Genomic DNA, 12803 nt, shown 5'->3' on the forward strand with positions numbered 1-12803 from the left:
CAGGCTAATAATAAAAAAATCAATCAAATTGTTTACATTCCAAATGCTGAAGGGTACTAATCGGCGCCGTATATGATGATTATGTGGAGAGATAATAGACAAACAGCACCATCGTACCTTCGGCACAGGTGCCGTCGTACGTCGTAGCGGTGAACGGATACTCGTCCACCAAAACTGAAATTCTTCGGCGCTCCAATCCTTGACGATTGTAAACAGAAAGAAACCAAAGGATTTAGGAACACCATAAAGACATATGGTGAAATTAAGCGAAAGAGTGGGAGAACCTCGTTTTGTTTGGAGCAGGCGAGTCTCTGTTGCCGTGGAAACCCAAAAGAGATCTATGAGAATCCCCGTAGGGTTGGGAGAAGCAAATAACTAACCCCTATGTTGAGGCCAATATCCCACTACTTCCTATAATCTTGGGGATCAGGCTCATTCGTGATATGGCCCAGAAAGCCAGAAGCGGCAAGAGGATAAGTGCAAAAGAGAGAGAGAGAGAGAGAGAAAAGCGTGCTCATCCATGAGCCTAAACGGTATGAAAAAAAGATGATCTATCGCAACACGAGCCTAAACTGTTGGCATAAAAAATTGCCCCCAATGCATCTTCAATGCATCATGAGTTTAAACTGAATTCAAAAAAAAAATCCAAAATTCTTAAAATTAAACTGCGACCATGGAACGAACATTTAAAATATTATGTCCTTCAAGAGTGATATAAAGATCAATATAACGTGAGACTATACGTCATTGCTTGATAAGTATCATTTATATGCGCAAATCTCCGTGTGAATCAAGTGCCCCCAAAATATGTTTTCCAAAAAAAAGCGAGATCATAAATAAAAAAAAAACTCAAGTTTCGAGCTCCGGATTTGTCAACAAAAGAAAATTTCTGCATCCAGACCTCGAGGGGGCATCTGTTGACACGATTTTTGGCTCACTTATATTATGTGCAATATTTTCTTTAAATAAATATAAATGATATATATATATATAATTTATATATATGGCCTAATTCCATAATAAGAGAAATAATATTGGCTATGAAAGTCAGTGCATCCAAGAGCGCACGACAAGCAAAGGTGTGTGCTCGTGTATTTCATTTGTGTAAATCAAATACCATGTACTCATGTGAATACGTGGCCGGCTGGCAAATCATCCGAAGAGCACATATGAAAATAAAATACTTTGTTGATTGACTAAAATAATCAATCATCTTCAATGTCAAAACATGATGTGGTGATTAGTGGAAAATTAAGAAGAACAAAAGAAAGCTAGAATAAAGAAAGGAGGACATATACGCATATATGCATGAGCATGACTATACCTTGGCAAAGTATAGTGACAAAAGCACGGCTATTACATGTCATATTAAAAACGCTGGGCAGTAAATACATACACGCTTCCATACGCATGGATTAAAAAAGAAGAGACCATGCATGCAAGTACGTACGTGTGTGTACATACACAGCAAACGTATAGCCCATATGTGCACGCCGGCAAAGAGGGAGCTCCTGAACGCGCTCTACACATTCAAACTGAGTCAAGCTTTGGTCATACACAACTCCCATGCACGTTCAACAAGCGCGGGCAAAGTTCAAACTCTAGCGCGCCGGCGTCATTAGCGAAGGGGTATAATAATAAATATATACTCTACATGCAAATATCACGCTCGTGCTTGCTCGGCGGTAAGCTGTTTAAATATTCCATAAATACGGCATAGTTAAATGGTCACATTTATATTATACAAAAGTGCCATGATGATCGGTGTAATAAATGAAAAGAAAGATAACGAAGAGTAAAGAGAAGAAAGGATAAACCCATACACATGTTGAAATACCCAGATATACACACGCGCATGCATGATAGACGATTCAAACTAGGGGCACTCGTACGCCTTCACGTGCATCCGTACATGCTCATGCAACGTGCCATCGGCCGGCCATCAATAAACAAATAAATATACCTCTGATCACTGTGGTTAAGAATAGAAAATGGCAAATGGTCCACATGTCACGGAAGAGTAACTTCCAGCTCCGGCGCCCATGATTTTCAAATGAAGCAGTAAGGAACTGACCACGTCCACGCTTGACTGCACGATCTGCGCGCGCGATGATTCAAACATTGGCACCGACAAAGCTTAATCAAATGAAAGAGCGCCAAATGCCCTGGCAACCGCTGTTGGCTTCCGCTCTATAAATAAAGAACCACCGCATACACACACATATACGCCTGGTTCTCTGAGTCACAGTGCCGCCAGGCTGCTCCCCACACATACACCTGCTCCTTGATCAGAGAAGCAAGCACCGGGCTGTTGCTGCTTTGTCCGAGGTCCTGAAGAAGGTGAGGCCGCATGGCGCTTCTCTGATCCTACGCCCTCCCATCCTGCTTCTCATCTCCGGTCGCTTCATCCACGAGCGTCGTTATCGGCAACTCCGTCGGCGAGCCTTGCATCCTCTATTCTGGTATAAACAGGGCCAGTGAGGATGGTGCTCCGCACATAGGCATTATGCCTTGGTAAAGGTATGAGGGCCAAATGGCCGCGCTATGCGCATGGGCTGCAAGCCCTGGTAAAAGGTCGACCAACAGTGCCACGACCGCGCTTTGCGCACGGGTGACATGCCCCGGTAAAAGTGTGAAAGGCCAACAAATATGGCTCGGTGAAATTCGGTTGGACGCGATTTTAGCTCCAACCCGGTTAAAGGTTCATGGCACAAAATTGGTGGACGCGCTCCACCCGGTTCATGGTAAATTTGATATGGACGCGAATCTGCTCCATATCTACATGTGTTTTGGTCACGGCAATGCCGGCTAGTTCGTATCATGCATCAAAGAAAATAAAGAACTCGCATGCTACTGCCATAAAGAAAGATCATGCATGGGTTTCTATCAAATCAAAGAAACAATCATATGTGCAAATGAAATTATATAAAAAAAACAAGATATTAACAACATACTGCATATATAAGTGTATATAAATATATTCATCTTCTGGCTAGTGAGCATTTTCTGTACAAACTAACTAGCTAGCATCCGAACTGCATGCCACCTCCTGTATTCGTGCATTACACTAGCATGTATTTCACTGGTAATCATGATAAAAAGCAAATCATGCACTCAACTAAATTGCGGCTATGAAGATGTGTAGTAGTCCCCTGCCACTGCTGAAATCACCAGTTACCATGCAAAGCCAGGTGACATCTGCATGTCCTATGTCTGCAAAGAAATTAAAGATCACATGCAGATTAACATTGCCTTCTGGTCTAACTACATGCACGCAAACAATACTTTGCATGTTGCACAGCCATGACCTTTGTTAATGGAGTCTTAATCAATAAATAAACAAAACTCATATTGCACTTCTCCACGTGATGAATAGGTTACGGTTATTAGTGCATTTCGGTCAAATAAATAAACTATGACATTGTAGGCCTCTGGTGTACTCACCCACAGCACCAGCTTCCCGCCATCAGCAAGTAAATACAAGTATATAATTAACCCAAAAGAAATTATACTTTGCATGCATAAAACATACCGGTTCATTACATACTGCCTGCTAGTGCATTCATCATGCCGAGGAATCAAATATGTCTAATCATGCATTAGATAAAATTATGCCATTTTAAATTAGGGTTAGACCATATAAATAAACTTAAATAAATTGATTTCATCATATCAAATTCTATACCATGATCGCCCATGCTAATTTACCTGCTGCGGCGTTAGGGTTAGAATAACCAAAATGTCATGAACATCGATATAGACTTATCTAAGTCAAATAAGCTTGTCATATTTATCATAATTTCCAGGCGCATCATCCATGCCCAGCGTAGCCTTCCAAGTGCCATGCATACAATGGATAAATTAAATATTGCATCTTAGCTAGATTGTATCCATGAATGATCATGTTTAGCCAAGTTGTTAAAAAGTGCAAACCAAATTAAATGGGATCACGTAGCACCGTGCATGCAAATCCCTGGCCAAACGCCATACCATGAGTGTGTATGCTAACATTGATAAAATGAATTAATTATATGCGCCCCGGTCGAGCCCGGCGTTGCAATGTCTTTTGAGTCTTAGCAAGGTCAAAATATGTTGTCTTAGCCAAAATAAAATATTGCACCAAATGTTGAGTGCATCCATGAACATGCCTATCAAAACATGCTAAATGATCTTAAATGATTCAATAAGACTATGTCAAATTTAGTCTTCAAAGTAAATTACGTGCCTACATACATGACAATTCACTCAAGAAATGCGTATCACTCAAACAAATTAGTTTCTCTTTGCTGACATATATGCGTGTTGCACCATATAGTGTATGAATTGAATACATGTATATCATGGTCTGCTAAGAAGCTAAACACGCCATCAACCAATCATATAAGGAAAATATGTTACTCCTCGACAAATGAATTCATGTCATGTTTAATAAAATGACATTCGTCAAGTTCAAGTCTATGCCAAGCATACAAATTCATCCATCTACGACTACAAGACTGAAGATTTTGTTTTCTTTTGTAGTTTGTAATAGGAAGCCATATGATGCAATCTTATTTTTCATGTACTCATGTTGGAACTCTTAATCAGGGGTGTTCTCTACGGAGATGTAATTAACATAATTTTTATGCAAATATAAGAATTATGGAAGTATGGACTTGCAATACCTGTTCTTTTTCTTTTGTCCCAATTAAATTTAACCAAAACCAAATTTGTCTCTGCTGATGCGGAGGCGGGTCATAGCCGCCTGTTTCCCCGCCATCAGTTGTCCGGCACCCTATTGAGGGTTTGGCGTGTGATGCCAATTAGCGCGTGAACCTCCAAGTGAGTAAATCGCCACAACGAGGACTAGCTTGCCGGCAAGCCAGTGAACCTCGGTAAAAATCATTGTGTTCATCATTCGATTCCGAGGTGATTGACCTTCATTGGTATTCATTCTTGTGATTAATTGGCTCCTTCCTCGACAAGGCGATATAAACAAATTGCTCACTCTCTTTACATTACCGTAAACTAGTTGTCAAGCTCTTTAGTGTAGCTAGTTGTGAGAGCTTGTTAGTTTGGTTAGTGTGGCTCTTTAGTTAGCCTTTGAGGGCACATTAACTTAGTGTAGTGACATAGCTATTGTGTGGATAGAAGCTATATAAACTAGAATTTGTGGTAGGTGGCTTGCATTTTTAGTAGGCTAGCGCAACACTTGCTTCGCCTCATAATTGTCTAACCGGTTTGCTAAGTGTTGTTGTAGAAATTTTTAATAGGCTATTCACCCCCCCTCTAGCCATTAGGACCTTTTATAACCCTACCCTCCGGGGCTATATAAGGCAGGTAGGGACCCCCACATTTTCATTGAATCATATGCAATACACTCCACTAAAACACATGACGAATGGTATTACATCAAGTCGATGGCCCAAACCTATCTAATCGCTGTCTCTTGCGTTCTGTGTCACCATCCGGTTTTCTCACGCGCACTCCACCGATTCATCTACTACCATGGGCATACCCCTCGGTAGACTGTCGGCCAGATTTCGTCGACACATGGCATGCAGTATTGCGCTTGTTGCAGGGATGTAACTAATCCAAAGGGTTGCTATCAGACAATGAGAGAGTGCAAGTCCATGTGCCATCCATGCAACCCCAAATGCTCACCATAGTCACCCCTTTTTTTCCTGAGGGAAGCCATTTGGCGCACTTTATTGATGTTCAAAAATAGTTACATCATTCACCAAAGCTTCTAAGATAAAACTAGGGGGTTCATCGACCCAAGTACAAGATGACTTTGATGTAATTGCTACCCTAGGTAATTCATGAGCCACTTTGTTGGCTTCCCGATTACAATGCTCGATGGCTATAGAAACAAAATCTTGCGAAAGGTGATTACATTTGACATAACCAGGTGCACTTGCCGTTCCTGAAAATCCATCTTGCCTCATCGTTTCTACTACCTCCAAGCAGTCCGATTGGATCATGAGCCGACTGCAACCAATATACTGTAATGGTCCACCACTTTAATAGGTGGTGATTAAAGGTCCACCACTAATCACTAGATACAAAACGTAATGCTACTTCCCATAAATAACAACTAAATGCATGTAGAAGGACAGTTTTTTTTTTGGAAAAATAACAATGTAAACAAGCATTGATCTTCATGGAAGTCCTGTTCTTACTACATGCTAAAGGTTTTTTTTAGCAATGTTGCATAGAACTGAATCCGAAGGTTCAATAGGGGGTGTTAAAGTTTGTTAGAGGGCGCCAAGTATATCTCATTTGTTGTTTGCAGATGACTCCTTTATTATGATCCGAGCCACAAAAGAGGATGTAGCCAAATTGCAGGAAATTTTGAACATATATGAAGCGTGTTCTGGACAAATCATTAATAAAGACAGGTCGGCTATTTTTGTTTGAAGTTCGGGGTGGGGGGGGGGGGGGGAGCGTCCTCACCTTTTCGTTTCATAAAAGGAACATACATGAGCAATTTGTTACATGTCGTTTATGGGGTATTAGCAGGGGGTGGGGAGGAGAACAACAAAGCCCAAGCATGGGCAACATGTCTATCTGATGGGGGCAACCTACATGCCCAAAGCTCCGCATCTTCGCGACACCCCACGAAGAGGTGAGTGTAACAAGGAGGCAAGGAACGGAAACACAAAATCATGACTGTGCTTCTAGAGACGCCAACAACAAAGTAAAATAAAGGCATTGGAGTGGGCGGTGGATGGCGGTCGAAGATGCCAAAGAGCATCAACTTCTTCTTCTTCAATTTGCACACCGATCTAGTACTGACATGTCACCATCCATGAGTATCCAAAACACTCTCCCAATCCAGGATTTTTGGTCGGATAGGAAAAAAAATCATCTCCAACAACTCTCAATCACACCTCCCAATCTTTTAATACTTGGGAAAAATCCTCCATTGCGAGTAAAGATGCGCGGATCAGAGCTCACGCATATCCCCTCTCGCCGATCTAATCGCGCGTATGGTGCGGCCAATCTAATGGTGAAAGGGTGGAGGAAGAATAACGAGTAGTAAAGGGTTCATGATGCAAATGTACAAGAGAGAAACAATTTATAAAAGTGGTTAGAATAATTTAAAAATAGTATAAGATTCCTTATGTAAAATTATATTCTTATTTTAGGAGTAAATTATTAGAAACAGTTGGAGATGATCTTATTTATTCATCCCAATACTTTTTGGCGAGTTGAAAAACTTTATGGTTTTAGAAAGAAAATATTAAGAACTCTTGTAATGCTCTTAGACTATCTTTCTTAAATAATGAAGAAAAAATCCGGCTTCTTCCTTCGCACCATGTTACTACTGTTACTTGAATAAAGTCCTCCTCTATGTTGTCCAGACATCGAGTACGTGAATGAAGAAAGCAAAGACGGCTCATAAGGTAGACCTAGAGATGGCAACGGGTATATATCCATCGGATATTCCTATTTTATATCCATATCCGTGAGACAAAACTTTACCCACTAAATTACTCGTACCTGCGCCCGGGTAGAAGACTTCACCCATACCAATATCCGCGTGGGTAAACCTGTACCTAAATGCATACCGGCTACAAACCAAAAGAACATGAATATATTATATTATTAAAATTGTATATCATCAATTCTTTGTCAATAGAAATCAATAATTATAACATAGCAACAAAACTACACTAATTAATAGTATAATAGTCATAGATGTATTAGATATATGTGCATTTCATAGTAATTAATGAATGCATATGTGTTGCTTCGGCAGGTATAAGTTACCCGCGGGTGCACGGGTGTGGATAGTATGTTCCCGTACCGTACCCGCATATCCGATGGGTACAGATTTTTACCCATTAGTATACCGATTGGTGAAGAATTCTTCTCATACGCGTCTCTTTATCGGGTACTACGTCCAGCCCTAAAAGAATACAATTCTAGCTCAGTGTTATGTTTTAATACCTTAAGTTTGACCAATTATAGATAAAAAATATCCATATTTATGATATCAAATAAATACCATCAGATTAATTACGAAATATATTTTCATAATAAATTAATTTAAAGACATGAGGGATTTGCTAAAATTTAGGTGCCTGAATTTTTTTTGTTTTTAGACGACAGTTGCATATATTTTATGTTAAAATTGCAGATTGAATTCGTTGTAATTTCTGTAGATATAATCTGTAATTTTTGGATTCGACAATAAAAATACACATTAGACAAACTTACAGACATGACAAAATTTAATATATGTTGGGACAAATACAATTAAGAATTTATAATTATTTCCTATAGTTAGACAAGGACAAAAAAATATAATATGTTATGACATAAAGATAAAATTTGATCTATGTTGGTACAAATACAATTAACAATTTATAATTGTTCTATACTCATATAAGAACAAAAATTTGATATATTTCGGTACGTGTACGCGTGCTGCAAAAGTGCAAAAGCAACAGCATTGCAGTATGGCTACGTGCCGTCCGGCGTTCCAACCGTACACGCTTTTGTGGCACAAGGAACGCACCACCAGCGGTGGCCTGACGACATCGCCTGAATGGACTACAGAAGTTCAGGCCACTGATAGATAGGAATTGATAGGAATTGTGGTGAATATTATTTATTAAAAACTTAGTTAAATATAAACTATTTTTCGTGGTATGTAACCTATAGTTATATTTTTTTAAAACAAAGGTAGTAAAACTCATCGGGTGGTTGGAGTTTTCGATACTATTGCTATTTTTAGGCCTCGTTCGCTGGTCTGAAACTTAGCTGAAAATGACTGAAAAACACTGTTCTGGCTGAATTGTTGTGAGAAAAAACACTATTTTAACTAAAAAAAACTGAACAAGTTAAATATGGAGTAATCCGAACAGGGCCTTAATGAGACCCTTCGCCAAACGTCCAAACCGCACACACAACGTCCACGTTTCCGTACGAACCCGACAATCCGCGTGCAGGCTGGAGACGTGGCCAACGCCCACGAGGCCACGACACCACCTTTCGGTTTCAGGTGTCCCGATCTCAAACGGCTTGCTTCGTTGAAAATCGAGCACTTGCTTTGGCTCTCTTAGCTGTTCGCTTGCTCGTAAACGATCGTAAATTTCTAGCTGGGAACAGTGTTTTTCTCTCACACCAAACCAGCCAGCAATAAATAATCCACGATACGATACGGCCTCCCGAACAGGCTGCTTAATGCCGGCTAGTTAGCTAGTTGTCGAGATCTCAATCTGTGCTAGTACTTTTCAGCGAACTAACAATATTATTTTCTCACAATAAATTAGTATAAATTAAATTTCAGCGAAATGAATAAAGCTTCGAGCCCAGCGAAACCAAATCAGTTTTAATTTGTTGCGAGAGAAAAACGTTGTTTGGGTTGAAGCTAACCGGGCAGTAAACATCTTTTCGGTGTGTTTGACAGATGTGTCCAGCGCGGCTCATATGCATCGCGACATGCATGGAGACGGAATGACGCATGGAAAGCATCAAGGCCCAAAAACTCAACACGTCGCACGCCTTTTTCCCCTTTCGCTGCTTCGATTCTCTTCCAACCCCTGCTAGTAGTACTAGTATTTAACTTCACCGACGGCAGGCGCTCCGGCCAGACGCCAGACCAACAAAAGTCCTGGACCGATATTGCGTTGCGCCACCCTTACGCGCCAATTTAAGCAGGCAGGCAGGCGATCAGCTCTGCACGCCACGGTGCCGAGAGCAAGAACGACGCCGGTAGGAGCAGCGCAAGAAGCACCTCGCGTCAAGTCATATTTTCTGCCTCCAGGTACGCGCAACTGCGAGACTATTTTTCTGCCGAGCCAAGCAGGCAAACCACGCGACGGTTGTCTCCTAGGCCGTCGTCACTAGTGTGAAAAAAACAGTAGATAGATGGACGACTCATTTTCGCTGGGCCACCTGCTACTGCTGTCCCTGTCCACTTCAATTGCACGCAAATGAAGAATACGTACGATTGCTCCGTTCAGATGCGAATGAAGTGCTATCTTGTTTATTTATTTCCTCGGTTTTGTACACAGACGCAGCGGCGAGATGCAGCTGGTGCTGGTGATCTCGCTGCCGCTGGTGGCCCTCGTCATCATCGTCGCCATCGTCCTCTGCATCATCTGCCGCTGATCCCAGATCTCGCCTCTTCACAGACCACCACACATCATGCGTTGCGACGTCGCCGTCGCCTGCTTATCAGGACCTGATTGTTTTGTAATCACAACGACATAAATAGCGTGCGTACGTGCGTGTGTCTCCACTTCGGTGTGACGGTGTGTATTACGATTTGGGTATTGATTGGTTTTAATTTGGTCCTTTCATGTCCTTTTCCTCCTCCTTTTTTTTTTGTTCCCCTTGACTCCAAAGGCATCAGACACACCATTGTGTGTGCATGCTGTGTCTGCACTAGCTAGCTTGTCTTCGTAACTAAGCAACTAGAGATTTCTGAAGCCTTTCAGTCTTGACTTAATCTGGTCACAGATGTGGGTAACCTTGCATTAATAGTTCACTGATGAGTGACGAAATGGCCAATGACCAGTTAAGATAGACCAGCTATAGCCACGCTGGCTTGGCTTCACTCTCACCGTGAACTGTGAAGCAAAGCAGTAGCATAGCACCGTCCAGCTAGGCGCCACCGGGGCACGTGGCACGCGTTTTCGCTTGCTTGCCCGGCCGATTATAATTTAACGGGCTCCAACGACCGCACCCGTTGGCATCGGCCATCGCCTTCTGGCATCTTGCCCAGCTCTTCTTCCTCCATCGCAGTCCCCATTACTGCGCTCTGTCGCCTCCCTCCCTCCTGGGTCCTGGCCTCCTCCCTCCCCCACCTTCGCTGTTCTGATCCAACAAGAGCAGAAGAAGTACAGCTCCATCCGCGCAGGTACTGGTCCCTCGACTCTGTCCTCTTGCCCTTTAATTTTCCCCCCCCAGTCCGTTCGAGGATTCCGCGCGCCGCCGTCGCAGATTTTATTACCTCAGCAGTTTCAGGGCTCCGCGCTCGATCCTGTAGGTTCAGTTCAGATTTCACGGTTTTTCATTCATAATCTGATTCGCCCCCATGGAATCTTGAATTTGTAGCTGGGCTGTGGCTTCTTCCTTCTCACCTTCTTTTGTTCTCGACAAGACAATCGCCCTTCGATTTTGCTTCCCTCCATGCCTGGGCGACTCTAGTTAAGTGCTGCGAGTGGGATACGCTTATGCCTATGACGTCCTTGTTAGATCAACGCTAGTACGTGTTTCATGAATTTTACATCGATTTGAGTAGCTTTCAGCAGAAACCAAAACAGTTGTTTAATTTAGACACAGCTAGCTGCTGCAGCAGCATATTTTAGATCGGCTTAGATTAGGAAATGGAGTAGTTGAGGGAGCAGGAACTGTGCCTCACTATTATTCTGGACAAAGTTCCAGACGCAAGTCTCATCTGTTGACTATGGTGAGTGATCTAGGGGAGACTTTGGTGTCCAAGTTTGACTGCGTCCAACTACTAAGCTCTTAGGAGGAGCAGAAAAAACCTACTTCTTCTATTGCGCCTGGCTGAGGGAGAGAAAAAAAGATGATACCTTCTACTCGCATCTCAGCCAAGTCCTAGAGAGGACCAGTAGTGAACCAACACCTTTCACCTCCTACAGCCTTCTGTGATGTGTTCTGTTCTAAAAATCTAAAGGCAGGTTTTAATTTGACCCAAAGAAGCCACACTGATCTAGAATCGATTCGTACCGGCCGGCGGGCAAGGTGTGCCGTTTCCATTGGGGAATCGGATCCAATACCTTCCCAACAATAAGCCACTGTTGCTCCTTTGTCTATATAAGCAAAAAGCAGCAAAGATCGGGAGTGGTTGACAGGTTCCTCTAGAGGTCCAATGCGCCTGAATTTCCCTGCGAGTCCATGACTGTTTTGCAACAGACACTTAAATCAAATGTAGTGGCTGATGATCCAGAACGCGGATGCCATTCTGAATATAGTATTGCTCATTGGGCTACAGCTGATGGCATACTTGCTATTTCCTACCGTATGCAGATGCTGGCATTTTTTCCTATTTGCCAATCGTGAGAAGATAAGGTTCCATCTCATTTTGCAGGGAGGTCAGATGGAGTTCGTGCTCATCATTTCACTGCCGCTGCTCATCCTGATCATCATCGTCGCCGTCGTCCTCTGCATCATCTGCCGTTAGCTGAACATGCACAGAGAAAAATATTCAGCCCCGTCTCTGCTGTGATGATCATATCATCATACCATGTGCTAGTGTTAAATTGACTTTGTACAACATGACCTGATAAAACCTTTTTTTTCAGAAATGCTATAGGACACGTGTGTTTTGTGGTTTGTTGGCACATGAATTTTCTGGCCGCAGGACGAAGAATGGATCGCCCGATCTGTGCTGGTTGTTTTGTGTCGCTAACATGTTGGGCCCACTTGAAATGTTACTGCTTGAAATCGGAAGTCGCGCCTGTCGGTTTCTGGTTGTCTCATTTCCCGCATCGTCCCGGCGAGAGGGGAAAGGCGTTCGTTCCCGGCGAGGCGATTGTCTCGGTGATTTGGAGGCTCGTTCGTGGCCGCCCCGAGCTCCGTCGTCGGGCTCTAGCGCCGCCGTGGCCAGCTGTTATACGAGTGTGCTATTAGGTGCATCCATTATTATACTATGCATGCTAACACCAACAGGCCAGGACACTGCGGGTACCCAGCGCCAGTGTGGCCGTGTCCTGCCACAGCCGCGCCTCCATCTCCGTCTCCGTCAGCCTCCGCTGCACGTGCCGACTCTAGCGCCTCGATCCGCTCCCTATCCCGCTGGTGCTGGAGCTCATGTAGCCATTTTCAGATTGTACTTTACC

General features: G+C 42.9%; 2 long non-coding RNA genes across 2 annotated transcripts; both read left to right on the forward strand.

Annotated features, from left to right (window-relative positions):
- Nucleotides 1-9602: 9602 nt before the first annotated feature.
- On the forward strand, nt 9603-10290 carry LOC136538957 (uncharacterized). Its single transcript, XR_010779508.1, has 2 exons — nt 9603-9757; nt 10008-10290. It is a non-coding gene; the product is annotated as an uncharacterized lncRNA (long non-coding RNA).
- Nucleotides 10291-10465: 175 nt separating this feature from the next.
- On the forward strand, nt 10466-12305 carry LOC136538956 (uncharacterized). The gene is made up of 2 exons (XR_010779507.1): nt 10466-10855; nt 12053-12305. It is a non-coding gene; the product is annotated as an uncharacterized lncRNA (long non-coding RNA).
- Nucleotides 12306-12803: the final 498 nt, after the last annotated feature.

The sequence above is a fragment of the Miscanthus floridulus genome, chromosome 2 (assembly GCF_019320115.1).
Source record: "Miscanthus floridulus cultivar M001 chromosome 2, ASM1932011v1, whole genome shotgun sequence".
In the NCBI taxonomy this organism is placed as follows: domain Eukaryota; kingdom Viridiplantae; phylum Streptophyta; class Magnoliopsida; order Poales; family Poaceae; genus Miscanthus; species Miscanthus floridulus.